This window comes from Lithobates pipiens, unplaced genomic scaffold (genome assembly GCF_037356315.1).
Source record: "Lithobates pipiens isolate NorthernLeopardFrog02 unplaced genomic scaffold, aLitPip1_a1.2 Scaffold_22, whole genome shotgun sequence".
Classification (NCBI taxonomy): Eukaryota; Metazoa; Chordata; class Amphibia; order Anura; family Ranidae; genus Lithobates; species Lithobates pipiens.
In genome coordinates this window covers 42,320,581-42,335,888 of record NW_027507784.1, presented here as the reverse complement: position 1 = coordinate 42,335,888, position 15,308 = coordinate 42,320,581, and the positions used below count along the sequence as shown (strand labels likewise).

The window sequence follows — 15,308 nt, the reverse complement described above, 5'->3', positions numbered from 1 at the left end:
AGGATACAGGAGGGGCATAGGGGCCCCAGGAAAGACACAGAAATGACACAAGAGCCACACGTAGGAGACAGGAGGGGCACAGAGGCCACACTTAGGATACAGGAGGGGCACAAGGGGCAATAAGAAGCATGCAGGAGGGCCATAGGGGCAAAAAGAAAGATGCAGGAAGGGCACAGGGGCAAAAAGGATATAGGTGGGGCACAGGGGCAATAAGAAGGATACAGGAGGGGCACAGGGGCAACAAGAATGATACAGGAGGGGCACAGGGGCAACAAGAAGGACACGGGCCACAAGAAGAATACAGGAGGGACACAGGGGCAATAAGAAGGATACAGGAGGGGCACCGGGGCAATAAGAAGGATACAGGAGGGGCAATAAGAAGGATACAGAAGGGGCAACAATAAGGACACAGGAGGGGCACAGGGGCCACAAGAAGAACACAGGAATGTCACAGGGGCCACATGTAGGATACAGGAGGGGCACAGGGGCCACATGTAGGATACAGGAATGACACAGGGGCCACATATAGGATACAGGAGGGGCACAGGGGCCACAAGAAGGATACAGGAGGGGCACAGAGGAAACAAGAAGGATAGAGGAAGGGCACAGGGGCCACAAGAAGGACACAGGAGGGGCCACAAGAAGGAGAAAAAATGGGTCACGAGAGGGCCACAAGAAGGACACAGGAGGGACACAGTTAGGGCCACAAGAAGGAGACAAAGGGGCTCTAATGCCGCGTACACACGACGGGTCTTTCCGGCAGACTCGGTCCGACGCAATCAGTCCGTCGGACAATCCGATCGTGTTTGGGATTGTCTGACCGTTTTAAAAAAAAAATCAGACGGACCTAGAAATAGAACATGTTTCAAATCTATCCGACGGACTAAACATCGGGAAAACCGTTCCTCTGTATGCTGGTCCGACAGACCAAATAGGACGCAAGGGCAGCTATTGGCTACTGGCTATTGAACTTCCTTATTTAGTCCCGTTTACACCATCACGTTCAAAATCAACGGACTTTCCACCGGACTTAGTCCGTTCGTGTGTGGGAAAGTCTGTCGGACCTCCGTCGTGAAGACCGTCGGACCTGGTCCGTCGAAAAGTCCGGTCGTGTGTACGCGGCGTAAGAGGAGCACGGGCTGTAAGTGCCGGTTCACACTAGCGCGATGCGAGAACCCTGCGAATCATGTGCGGGTTCCCGCATCGCTCCCGACACGCACAGCAGTTCACACTGCCATATGCAAACTGCTGGGGAGTGTCATTATATGTTAACGACACCCCCATTTCAGCTTGCGTATCGCACTGCGAACTGACAGTTCGGACATGAATCGGATCTCATACGTGTGAACACACATGTGATCCGATTCTGGTCCGAGCAGAAAAAAGGGTCCTGTGCGTGTTTGCATCAAATGCGGTGCGATATCAGCCATACTATCTGTATGGCTGACGTCGCACCCGCACAGACATCGCATGTAATGTAAACAGCAGTGCGCTGCGAATTACATGTGATGTCTGGCATCGCGCTAGTGTGAACCGGCACTAAGAGGGACACAGGAATGCGACAGGAGGGGCACAATTTTAAAGAAAATAAAAAACAATATTTTTTACTTTTTGTTATAATAAATATCCCCCAAAAAAAAAAAACACACAAAAAAACTTCTTCCTCAGTTCAGGCCAATATGTATTCTACATATTTTTGTTAAAATCGTAATAAGCGTATATCGATTGGTTTGCGCAAAAGTCATAGCGTCTACAAAATAGGGGATAGAGTTATGGGATTTTTATAATTTATTTTTTTACTAGTAGTGGCGGCGATCAGTGATTTTTAGCGGGACCCACCCCCCGTCGCTCTTAAAGTGGCCAGCGTACACCTACAGCAATTTGTGCAGGGGAGCCAACCTGGCGCGGTATAATGATGGCGACTGGTCGACAACCGATCAGTGTTTATTTATTTTTTTTTTTTCCTAGTTGTCACTGCGCTACTTTAACTAGTAATTGCGCAGTCATGCAACACTGTACCCAAATTAAATTTTATATATATTTATATATATATATAATGTATGTATATGTATAATTTTTTTTTTTTTTTGATCACCTCCTGGGTTTTTAATTTTTTGCTAAATAAACAAATAAACACCAAAAATTTGGGGGAGAAAATGGCATTTTCTACTTTCTGTTATAAAAAAAAAAAAATCCAATAAAATAATTTTTTTGCTAAATTTAGGCCAAAATGTATTCTGCTACATGTCTTTTGGTAGAGAAAATCCCAATCGGGGTATATTATTTAGTCTGTAGGAATGGAAAAGAAAAGGACCTGGGGGTCCTAGTTAGGGGTGCAACAGATCGTCACCGATCCGCTTAACCCGAATTGGTCACCCTGTTCGGATCGGCACAAGCCACGATCGGCAGAGAGCGTTCCGTGGCCTCGGCCTTAGGAACTACCTTTCCATACCCAGCCATACTCTGCAATACTCGGTAGTACCCAGCCATGCTCAGCCGTACCCAGCCATACTCAGCCAATATTACAGTGGGGTGGTGGAATTTTCACAGGTTTTTGGAAATTTAATTATTATTCGCTGATCCAAAAAAATGATCCGATCCGTGAGTTTTTTGATCCGTTGCACCCCTAGTCCTAGTAGATGATAGGCTCATCAATGACATGCAATGCCAAGCTGCTGCCAACAAACAGAATATTGGCATTAAAAAAGGGAATCAACTCCAGAGATAAAAGGATAATTCTCCCGCTCTACAAGACTCTGGTCCAGCCGCACCTGGAGTATGCTGTCCAGTTCTGGGCACCAGTCCTCAGGAAGGATGTACTGGAAATGGAGGGAGTACAAAGAAGGGCAACAAAGCTGATAAAGGGTCTGGAGGGTATTAGTTATGAGGAAAGGTTGTGAGCACTGAACTTATTCTCTCTGGAGAAGAGACGCTTGAGAGGGGATATGATTTAAATACACAAATACTGTACTGGTGACCCCACAATAGGGATAAAACTTTTTCGCAGAAGGGAGTTTAACAAGACTCTTTGCCACTCATTAAAATTAGAAGAAAAGAGGTTTAACCTTAAACTACATAGAGGGTTCTTTACTGTAAGAGCGGCAAGGATGTGGAATTCCCTTCCACAGGCGGTGGTCTCAGCGGGGAGCATCGATAATTTCAAGAAACTATTAGATAAACACCTGAACGTTTGCAACATACAGGGATATACAATGTAATACTGACATATTATCTCACACACACATAGGTTGGACTTGATGGACTTGTGTCTTTTTTCAACCTCACCTACTATGAAATTAAATCAAATTTTTTTTCTACCTTAACCACTTGCTTACTGGGCACTTAAACACCCTTCCTGCCCAGACCAATTTTCAGCTTTCGGTGCTCTCACACTTTGAATGACAATTACTCAGTCATGCAACACTGTACCCAAATGAATTTTGTGTCCTTTTTTTCCCACAAATAGAGCTTTCTTTTGGTGGTATTTGATCACCTCTGGGGTTTTTATTTTTTGCGCTATAAATGAAAAAAGACCGAAAATTTTGAAAAAAAACGCATATTTCTTTGTTTCTGTGACAGAATTATGCAAATTATTAATTTTTCTTCATAAATTTTGGCCACAATTTATACTGCTACATGTCTTTGGTAAAAATAACCCAAATTAGTGGATATTATTTGGTCTTTGTGAAAGTTAGAGAGTCTACAAGCTGTGGTGCGAATCGCACAAAATTGATCACATCTGATGTACTGGTGACCTATCTCGCTTCTTGTGACCCGAACAAGTCAGGAAAGTACAAATACCCCCCAAATGACCCCTTTTTGGAAAGTAGACATTCCAAGGTATTTAGTAAGAGGCATGGTGAGCTTTTTGATGTTGTCATTTTTTTCCCACAATTCTTTGCAAAATGAAGATTTTTCATTTTCTTTATTTTTCTCCACAAAATTGTCATTGTAATAAGTTATTTCTCTCACGTGGCATGTGTATACCACAAATGACACCCCCCAAAAAATTCTGCTACTCCTCCTGAGTATTACAATACCACATGTGTGGGACTTTTTCACAGCCTGGCCACATAGAGAGGCCCAACATGCAGGGAGCGCCATCACGTGTTCTAGAAGCATAAATTACACATCTAACTTGTTGACTACTTATTACACTTTTGAAATACCAGGACAATGACACGTGACACTGATGACAGATGGCACTGATACGTGGCAATGATGACACTTATACGTGGCACTGATAACACGTGGCACTGATGACAGATGACACTAATATGTGGCACTGATGACACATGGCACTAATACGTGGCACTGATGACACGTGGCACTAATACGCGGCACTGATGACACGTGGCACTAATATGTGGCACTGATGACACGTGGCACTAATACGTGGCACTGATGACACGTGGCACTAATACGTGCCACCGGTGACAGATGGCACTAATACGTGGCACCAATGACGCGTGACACTGATGACAGATGGCACTGATAAGTGGCATTGATGACACGTGACACTGACAACAGATGGCACGTGACACTGACAGGTGGCACTGATGACAAATGCCACTGATACGTGGCACTGATGACAGATGGCACTAATACGTGGCACTGATGACAGATGGCACTATGTGGCACTAATAACACGTGGCACTGATGACAGATGCCACTTATACGTGGCACTGATGACAGATGGCACTGGGGACAAATGGCACTGACAACAGGTGGCACTGGGGACAGATAGCACTGCGGGCAGGTGGCACTGGGGTGGGGTGGATTGCACTGGGGTGGATGGCACTGGGGCGGATGGCACTGGGGCGGATGGCACTGGGGCAGGATGGCACTGGGGCAGGATGGCACTGGGGCGGATGGCACTGGGGCGGATGGCACTGGGGCAGGATGGCACTGGGGCAGGATGGCACTGGGGGGGGCATGGCACTGGGGGGGGGTGGCACTGGGGGAGGATGGCTCTGGGGGAGGATGGCTCTGGGGGAGGATGGCACTTTTTTTTAAACTTTTTTTTTGACTTTTTTTTTTTTTTTTTCTTTTTTACACTGACGGCTGCTGCAGCTGTTCTTCTCTCCCCTCTCACACGCTGTCTGTGTGAGGAGGGAGAGCGGCGCTGAGAGATGATCTCATATGTTTACATATGAGATCATCTCCCATTGGACACGCCGATCACGCTGTAAACGGCCGCTGTGATTGGCCGTTTACAGCGATCTGTGTTTGCCTGTCCCCGGGGGACACGGCAAACACAGAACTTCCGCGATGCGCGCCCGCGGCGGCGCGCATTGCGGAAGTAAACACCAGGCCGTCCAGGGACGGCCAGGCGAGGGAAGCCGCCCGCCCTAAAGCCGTCATTCGGCTATAGGGCGGGCAGGAAGCGGTTAAAAATAAAAAAATTCCATTCTGTCTCTGGTGCAGTACAGCGTCATCATATAACTGGTGTGGCGGTGATCAGGGATACTGACTGGTGACAGTATGTAACTTTTTTTTTGTACTACTCTGGCGGGTGGTCAGGGATTTAAAAAAAATTTTTTTTTACATTGTTATTGCTTATACAGTGATTTAAATATAATTGCTAAGTTGTGTCAGCCACATTGGACCTGTGAATGGGTTAACCATTTTGCTTTTGGTTGTGACCTATGATTGGCTACAGCTGATCACATGGTACAGGTAGCCAAGTACCATGTGTTATCTGTGGGCCCATCACAGTCCACAACAGCGAGCAAGCTGTTCATGAATAGAAATCCATTCATGACAGGTTGTTGACATTGTTATCGTGAGATCGCTATGACCAAGTACCGCTAACGGTAATCCAGACACAGCGATCACAGGAGGGGCATGCCCCCTAAACCGGAGCGGGCACAACGACCGCAAATGGTTAAGTCAAACATTGACACCCGCTGCAGATTGTATCTGCAGTGCGTTTTGAATGCGGTTCAGGAAACATACACGGGATGGGGGTTTCCTGCACTGCGTTCTGGTGTAAACCGGGCCTTAACCACTTTCAGACCGGACCATTTTTGCTGGCTTAAGACCAGACCACTTTTTGCGATTCGGCACTGCGTCGCTTTAACTGACTATTGCGCGGTCGTGCCACGTGGCTCCCAAACAAAATTGACATCCTTTTTTTTCCCCACAAATAGAGCTTTCTTTTGGTGGTATTTGATCACCCCTGCGGTTTTTTATTTTTTGTGCTATAAACAAAAATAGAGCGACAATTTTGCAAAAAAAAAAAACACATTATTTTTTACTTTTTGTTATAATAAATATCCCCCAAAAATATATATAAAAAAAATGTTTCCCCTCAGTTTAGGCCGATACGTATTCTTCTACATATTTTTAGTAAAAAAAATCGCAATTAAGCGATTATTGATTGGTTTGCGCAAAAGTTATAGCGTTTACAAAATAGGGGATAGTTTTATGGCATTTTTATTAATAATATTTTTTTTTTACTAGTAATGGCGGCGATCAGCGATTTTTATTGGGACTGCGACATTATGGCAGACAAATCGGACATTTTTGACACATTTTTGGGACCATTGTCATTTATACAGCAATCAGTGCTATACAAATGCACTGATTCCTGTGTAAATGACAGTGGCAGTGAAGGGGTTAACCAGGGGGTGGCAGTGTAGGGGTTAAGTGTTCCTAGGGGTGTGTTACTAACTGTGGGGGGCTGGGATTTGTGTTAGTGAACACTGATCTCTGCTCCAATCACATGGAGCAGAGATAAGCGTCACTTGTTGCTAGGCAGAACGGGGAGATGCTGTTTACAACGGCATCTCCCCGTTCAGCCGCCCCATGAGACAATTGCGGGTATCCCCGCGGCGATCGAGTCCGCGGGACTGGCGACCGGACTCACGGGGGTCCCGACCAGCACACGAGCGTGCCGCCGGCGGCGCGCACGTGATGGCAGAGCAGCATATAAAAATGGATGTACCTGTATGCCAATATGCCTGCCCGTGCCATTCTGCTGACGTACATTGGCGTGCGCTGGTCGGGAAGTGGTTAAAGTGGTTATAAAGGCACAAGATTTTTTACCTTCTATGCATGAAGGTAAAAAAATAAAACCTTCTGTGTGCAGCAGCCCCCCTAATACTTACCTAAGCCCCCTCTCCATCCAACGATGTCCACCAGAACCTCTCTGGGGGACTCGCACTACTATTTGGCTGTGCTATTGGCTCCTGCTGCTGTCAATCACAGCCAGTGAGCCAACCAGGAGATGGAGAGGCGGGACCAAGCCTCGGCTCTGTGTGTGAATGGACACACAGAGCCACAGCTTGAAAGCTCGCCTGCTTGGGTGACCCCACAGCAGCGGCAGGAGGGAGGGGCCAGGGGCGCCGGTGTGGGACCTGAGAAGAGTAAGATCCGGGCTGCTCTGTGCAAAACCATACTTGAAAAATAAAAAAAAAACAAGGCTTTAATATCACTTTAATATTTACGGGCCACTTCCGGACCGCCTGCCGTCGTTTTATGTGATGACTTTGAAGGAGGATATTGTTGTAATGGCAGCAGCTACTTGCCATAACCCTGGTATTCAGCGGGCGGTTCGCTACAAGATAAAGGTGGTCTCTGTGGTGGATTCGCTGCAAGATCACTTTTAGCAACGATGGGAAAGGGGGCCTGGCGCGATCCGGGGGCCCTCGCGCCGCTTACTGGAGCCGAAGATGGCCCCCACCCATCTCCATATCATTGCAGGGTGGAAGCGACGTCAAAACGTCACTTCCGTCGATACCTCCTAAACGGCCATTTAAAAAAAATAATGTTATGCATTTTAATGTAAATATGAGATGTGAGGTCTTTTTCACCCCCAGATCTCATATTTAAGAGGACCTGTCATGCTTTTTTTTTTATTACAAGGGACGTTTACATTCCTTGTAATAGGAATAAAAGTGACACAATTTATTTATTTATTTGTCTCTTTTTTTAAAATTGGCAGCTGCAGCTCTACATTAATCTCCATGCTGGGTACTGCACTCTAGGGGGAGGCAGGGAGCACAGCACACACTGCTAGACGGCTCTCCTTTGCTTTCACTTTCACAGTAAACAGCGTGCCCAGCTCCTGCACAGCCGATTTACACATCGGCTGAGAAGACATACACTGTGGAGAGGGGGACTTTAGAGCGAGACCCCACAGGCTGACTGCAGCATGGGTGAGGAGGGAGGGGAGGAGGAGAGCTAAAGACAGAATGACACCCCCGTGATGGGTGGGGCCAAGCCCCACAGGCCCCGCCCCATTTTCGGCACCAGTATCGGCGGAAATTCTCTTTCGGCTTTTTGCCGAAAGGGCCATTTTCGGCCGATATGTTTTGGCGGCTGAAATTTCGGTACATCCCTAGTTATTACTGCGGTGACTGACAGCAAAGCTGGAGGTTTTAATTTTGACCACTGACACCAATGCTGGGGGTTATTTTGGCCACTCATACCAATACTGGGGGTTGTTATTGCAGACACGAATACCTGTGCTGGGGGTTATTATTGCAGTCAATGACACCAGTGCTGGAGGTTATTATTGCAGTGACTGACACCAAATCTGGAGGTTTTTATTGAGACCACTGACACCAATGATGGGGGTTATTGTTGCAAATATTGGCATTAGACCCCCTTTCACACTGAGGGCATTTTGCAGGGGCTATAGCGTTAAAAATAGCGCCTGCAAAAAGCCAAATCAATGGGGCAGCGCTGCTATACTGCCGACTACGTTTTGCAGACGGATTTAACCCCTCTTCGGCCATTAGCGGGGGGTTAAAACCGCCCCCGCTAGCGACTGATTAGCGCCGCTAAAACGACGGTAGAGCAGCACTAAAAATAGCGCCGCTTTACAGCTGAAACCCTAGGTGGCGCAGTGTGAAAGGATCTCTATGCTGGAAGATATCATTTCATCCACTGACACCATTGCTGGGCATTGTTATTGTGGTCACTGATACCAACGCTGGCTCCATCCACCCCACCCCAAACCCATCCCGGTTCCATCCATCCCACCCCAATTCCATCTTGGCTCCATCCATCCCCCCCCATCCAGTCCCAGCACCATCCACCCCCCATCCAATCCTGGCTCTATCCACCCCACGCCAATTCCATCCCAGCTCCATCCATCCCACCCCAATCCCATCGCAGCTCCATCCATCCCACCCCAATTCCATCGCAGCTCCATCCATCCACCTCAATCCCATCCCGGCTCCATCCACCCCACCCCAATCATATACCGGCTCCATCCACCCCACCCCAATCCCATCCAGTGGCTGCATATGATGGGCACAGATGGGCTGCAATTGATGTTTTTCTTTTTTTTACAGTTTGTTTGCACCCCCCTCCAAGAATTGTGAGCACCAGCCGCCACTGATCTCTTGTATCGTGTCTGCAGTCTCTGACCATCTCTTGTATCGTGTCTGTAGTCTCTGACCATCTCTTGTATCGTGTCTGTAGTCTCTGACCATCTCTTGTATCATGTCTGCAGTCTCTTACCATCTCTTGTATCATGTCTGCGGGTCTCTGACCAACTCTTGTACCATGTCTGTATTCTCTTATTATCTCCTGTATCATGTCTGCAGTCTCTGACCATCTCTTGTATCGTGTCTGTAGTCTCTGACCATCTCTTGTATCGTGTCTGTAGTCTCTGACCATCTCTTGTATCATGTCTGCAGTCTCTGACCAACTCTTGTACCATGTCTGTATTCTCTGATTAGCTCCTGTATCATGTCTGCAGTCTCTGACCATCTCTTGTATCATGTCTGCAGTCTCTGACCATCTCTTGTATCGTGTCTGTAGTCTCTGACCATCTCTTGTATTGTGTCTGCAGTCTCTGACCATCTCTTGTATCATGTCTGCAGTCTCTTACCATCTCTTATATCATGTCTGCAGTCTCTGACCAACTCTTGTACCATGTCTGTATTCTCTGATTATCTCCTGTATCATGTCTGTAATCTCTGATCATATCCTGTATTATGTCTGCAGTTCTGATCATCTCCTGTATCATGTTTGCAGCCTCTGACCATCTCTTGTATCATGTCTGCGACTCTCACTCTGTGGAAGGTGCTCCAGAGCCCCCTCCACATTAGAGTTTCCATTTTAAATACAAGTTGGAACTCTGTGATGTAAAAGGGAATGCAGTGGACTCTGATATAAAGGTACGCTTTGGTCACCAGAGCCCCCCCCGTTCCCTTACATTAGAGTTCCCCTTTACACCAAAGTCTGCAGGTTCCCCCTTAGATCATGAGCCACAACATTCCCCTTTATATCAGAGTTCCCTTGCACTGTAAGGGGGAATCCTGCACACTCTGATATATGGGGGAACGCTGTGCTGGCTGGGTTATATTAACCTGACCTTCATGTAAATGGAGAAAAATATGCATGTAAAGAAGAATTGGTTAGAGAAAATTCTATAAATGGTGAATTCATAGTTCATAGAATTTAAAACTCTTAATATATGCAATTTATACAGTTAATTTTTATCTCTTGAATTATTTTTCCCATTATTGATGTGAATGGGGCCTTACAAAGCCTAGAGCCGCCTTTGATACTAGATTCATCTAGGCCTTAGATTCCGAGACCACAGGCTCAGCCCCTTAGCAGTCCCTGTAGTGCAGTGGCTCCAAGATGGAGACCCAGTCACTAAGTGGGGAACATGAACAGGTGAGGGAGGTCCTGGTAGCCTGTTCCCTCACTACCAGGGCCACCATCACCAACTCCACTGATTCGCAGTACATATAGCTTTATTCATAACCTCTTACCACTTGTTACTCTACATTTCAGTCTCCATAAACCAGAGGTTTAGACAATGTTTCTAGTTCCTAGTTCTTGTAATATACCATAACGAATCATTACTATAATTCATTCATTTCCTCTTCCCAGTAAATGACATGGACAACCTCTTTTCGAATTGAAATCCTTTATTGAACACTTAGTAAATTACATTTGAGGTAGTGGGGTGGGTGGGTGCTTCTACCACATCCCCTTGAGTTGCACCTTGATATAGTGTGGTGCTTTACCCCATAGGGTTCTGATGTGCTTACAAACACATACTAGGCCAATTTATAGACAGGATCTAATTAACCTACCAGCATATCTTTGGAGTGTGGGGGGAAACCGGAGTACCCGGAGGAAACCCACGCAGGCACAGGGAGAACATGCAAACTCCAGGCAGATGGTGTCGGGATTTGAACCAGCGACCCCATTTCTGCTAGGTGAGAGTGCTAACCACTCCACCACTGTGCTGCCCCTTGGCGGCCCATGTAATAATTCCCAGCTCCTGGGCCGCCGTTGGACTGCTGTTCTGACTATCACTGGAGATTCTCACTGTATGTAATCTGTTGACACTCGTCCCACTCACTCCCTGTCTGCTCTAGGCTGCAGATGGGCATCGATCAGGCTGCACTGATGGCAATGGTGAGCCTGCTGCACTGATGGCAATGGTGATGCTGCTGCACTGATGGCAATGGTGAGGCTGCTGCATGGAAGGCAATGGTGACGCTGCTGCACTGATGGCAATGGTGACGCTGTTGTACTGATGGCAATGGTGAGGCTGCTGCATGGAAGGCAATGGTGAAGCCGCTGCACTGATGGCAATGGTGAGGCTGCTGCATGGAAGACAATGGTGACGCTGCTGCACTGATGGCAATGGTGAGGCTTCTGCATTGAAGGCAATGGTGAGGCTTCTGCACTGATGGCAATGGTGAGGCTTCTGCACTGATGGCAATGGTGAGGCTTCTGCACTGATGGCAATGGTGAGGCTGCTGCATGGAAGGCAATGGTGAGGCTTCTGCACTGATGGCAATGGTGAGGCTGCTGCATGGAAGGCAATGGTGAGGCTGCTGCACTGATGGCAATGGTGAGGCTGCTGCATGGAAGGCAATGGTGAGGCTGCTGCATGGAAGGCAATGGTGAGGCTGCTGCATGGAAGGCAATGGTGAGGCTGCTGCATAGAAGGCAATGGTGAGGCTGCTGCATTAAGGGTTATTGGTGAGGGTGCTGCATTGATGGCAATGGCGAGACTGCACTGATGTGGGCTAATGAGGCTGCATTGATGGCACTTGTGAAGCTGCAGATTGGCACTGACCCTTATTTTGCTTCAAAGTTCTTATTTAAAATTTAAGTTTTTTTTTTTCCTTAAACCTCCCTCTTAAAATTAATGTGCGTGTTATACGTTGATAAATACGGGTACTTTGTTTTCTCTATAGTCATTCCAATCCCTTTGGTATTTTTAAGTTTTTTTTATGTTTCGATGTCTTTATCAACTTTAGCCAAAAACTTTTGTATTTGAGATTTTTCTTTGTATTCTGACACATCTTTGAATGGACTCAATTTTTATTTTAATTCAGCTATTTTTGTGGCTATTTTTTGGAGTTGGAGCAGTGTGACCGCATGCAAACGGAGGTGTGCCAGAGTCACAGGTCTAAGGAGCCACCTGGCCTTCACCACAGCCACTGGAGGTGTGCATGTTGCGCTGCAAGGCAGCTCCGAGGTTGCGGCTCTCCAGCACACCCGTGCGGGCACAGTGCATCCAAATAGGCATAATATTACCTAGGATCAGGTCCACTGACATCAATGCTTGGGGGTTAATATTGCTTCTACTGACACCAATGCTGGGGATTTTTGCACCCACTGACACCATTGTTGGTGGTTACTATTATGTCCACTGACCTCTTATCCTTTACATGCAAGGAAGCTTCCATCTTAATTTCTGCTTGATCTGCAGTTCTCATGGTGTTGTGTTGGTGATCAGCTATGACACCAGCCATAAGATGTGTTTATAGTTTGGTTGAAAGCAACCTGTTCTGCTTTAAAAGTGCCCTATAATATGATACAAGGTACTTTTGAAAATTGATAGTCCTTCAGTCTGTTAGATACCCTACCACCCGGTTCTGGCAACTAGCTAGGTGCCCTGCCTCCTGGGTTTGGAAGCTGGCTGAGTGCCCTGCTGCTGGGGTCTGGAAGCTGGCTGAGTGCCCTGCTGCTGGGGTCTGGAAGCTGGCTGAGTGCCCTGCAGATCAGATTCTTTAAGAAGTACAACACTTGGATCTTGCAGCTCCACAAGACAGAACATATCCCAATGCTGGGATCATCACTATTTGCAGGCTTAACTTAGAGTCCCTTTACTGTTTTTCATTTTACCAGTCACCCAGGTCTTTCCAAGGAATTGGTTCCCCAGCATAGGTCCCCTAATACGCTTGGAATTGCAGAGGCACACATTACAACTGGATCAGGATGGAAATCTGCCCTCGCCCAGAACACCTCTACTACTGAAAACTGTACGTGTAAGGGAATTTTGACAGTGACCCAGGTCTTACCAAGACAATGGTTCCCCCAGAAAAGGTCCCCTAATTCCCTTGGAGTGGCAGGGGCACACATTACATCTGGATCAGGGCAAAAGTCATATGGAAATCTGCCCTCACCCAGAACACCTCTACTACTGGAGCTGTACGTGTAAGTGGATTTTAACAGTCACCCAGGTCTTACCAAGACATTGGCTCCCCCAGAAAAGGTCCCCTAATGCCCTTGGAGTGGCAGGGGCACACATTACAACTAGATCAGGACAAAAGTCATATGGAAATCTGCCCTCACCCAGAACACCTCTACTACTGGGGCTGTACGTGTAAGTGGAAGGGATTTTAACAGTCATTCAGGTCTTACCAAGACATTGGTTCCCCAGCAAAGGTCCCCTAACACCTTTGGAGTCGCAGAGGCACACATTACAACTGGATCAGGACAAAAGTCATATGGAAATCTGCCCTCACCCAGAACACCTCTACTACTGGGGCTGTCAATAAAAAGCAGAAATCTGGACCACCAAGCTTTGGCACAACATAAGCAAATAGCTCATGAAAGTTGTCTATGGGAATCTAAGACCAAACGGGTAACCCATGCCAGGCATGCAACAAGCACAGAGATGCGGGGGTATTAGACCTCTGGAGCTGGTGATATCTTGACCATAGTACCAGAGACTGACTGGGCAGCAGGCACAAAACTAGCAGAGGCAGGCTGGGCAACAGGTGGTATATAAGCAAAATCAGGCTTGTCAGCAGATAAAGAATCAGTGGCATATGGCTAGGCAACAAGTGAAATACCAATGGATTCAAGCTGGACAGCAGGTAAAGGGTTAGTAGAGTCAGAGTGGACAGTAGGTAGAAGAGCAGTGTCATCAGACTGGATAGCTGGTGGCGTATCAGGCTGGTCAGTTTGTAAAGGATCAGTGGAATCTGGCTGGGCAGCAGGTTAAGTACCAATGGAGTCCAGCTGGATAGCGGGTAAAAGATTAGTAGTGTCAGGCTGAACAGTAGGTAGAAGATCAGTGGCATCAGATTTGATTGCTGGTGGTGTATACAAGAGGTCAGGTTGATCAGCGGGTAAAGAGAGGCCCCGGAATGAAGGACGGAAGGGAGGTAGAGAAGGGGATGGACATGACAGGGTGACTAAGGGAGGATGGTAAGGGGTTAAGCTGTGGGAAGTAGAACTTCCGAGGGGGAGGCTCTGCGCTTCAGTGTGTGGAGGGGCGGAGCTTTTTAAAGGAAGCGGGCGGAGCTAACAGGGCAGTGCGAGGAAGAAGCTGAAGGAGGAGGCAGTTTTCCCACCCGCCCTTCCTATTTGTATGGCATGATGGTTGGTGGTGGTGTTTTTGTTTTTTCTTTTATTCTTTTTCAGGTTTTGTGTGATGGTCGTCATATGGTTTTCACTGACAGAAGTTGTCTCTGAGCGGTCACAGCTGGAGGCCTGGTTATGTTAAAATGGGTAACGCAGTGAGTTGATTATTTGGGGAATATGTTGGGTCACCGTCAGAGATCACCAGACTGGGGGAAGTTATTATATGTTAAATGTTAATGGTTTTATATATATATATATATATATATATATATATATATATATATATATATATATATATATATATATTTATTATTATTATTATTATTATTATTATTATTATTATTATTATTATTATTATTATTATTATTATTATTATTATTATTATTATTATTATTATTATTATTATTATTATTTTTTTTTTTTATTTTTTTTGGTTTGGAGTAATTTATTGAGTAATAAAGGCTGTTATGGCCATTATACTCCAAAGAAGGTGTGGTGTCTTCATTTAGGTGGCAAGTTGGAAGGGGTTTTGGGGTATAGTGGGTAACAGGAAATTGGGAAGCGAACAATTAGTCTACACTGGTCAAGGATCAGTGGAATCTGGCCGGGGAGCAGGTGAAGTAGCAATGCAGTCAAGCTGGATAGCAGGTAAAGGATTAGTAGAGCCTCTATGTGCTGGGGAGAGAGGGAGGAAAGGAGGTTCTGTGCACTTCATTCTTTCT

The 15,308-nt window shown here is 46.5% G+C and overlaps 1 long non-coding RNA gene across 2 annotated transcripts in view; it reads left to right on the top strand.

The window, feature by feature from the left end:
• Positions 1-15,308, top strand: part of LOC143923682 (uncharacterized) — a 35,174-nt gene that overhangs the window by 11,245 nt on the left and 8,621 nt on the right. Inside the window, exon 2 of one of the 2 annotated variants that reach the window (XR_013261763.1) lies at positions 11,355-11,446. The exons of the other annotated variant lie outside the window; for it this stretch is intronic. This is a non-coding gene — a long non-coding RNA (uncharacterized LOC143923682). The remainder of the gene's footprint in view (positions 1-11,354; positions 11,447-15,308) is intronic. 2 annotated transcript variants of the gene reach the window in all.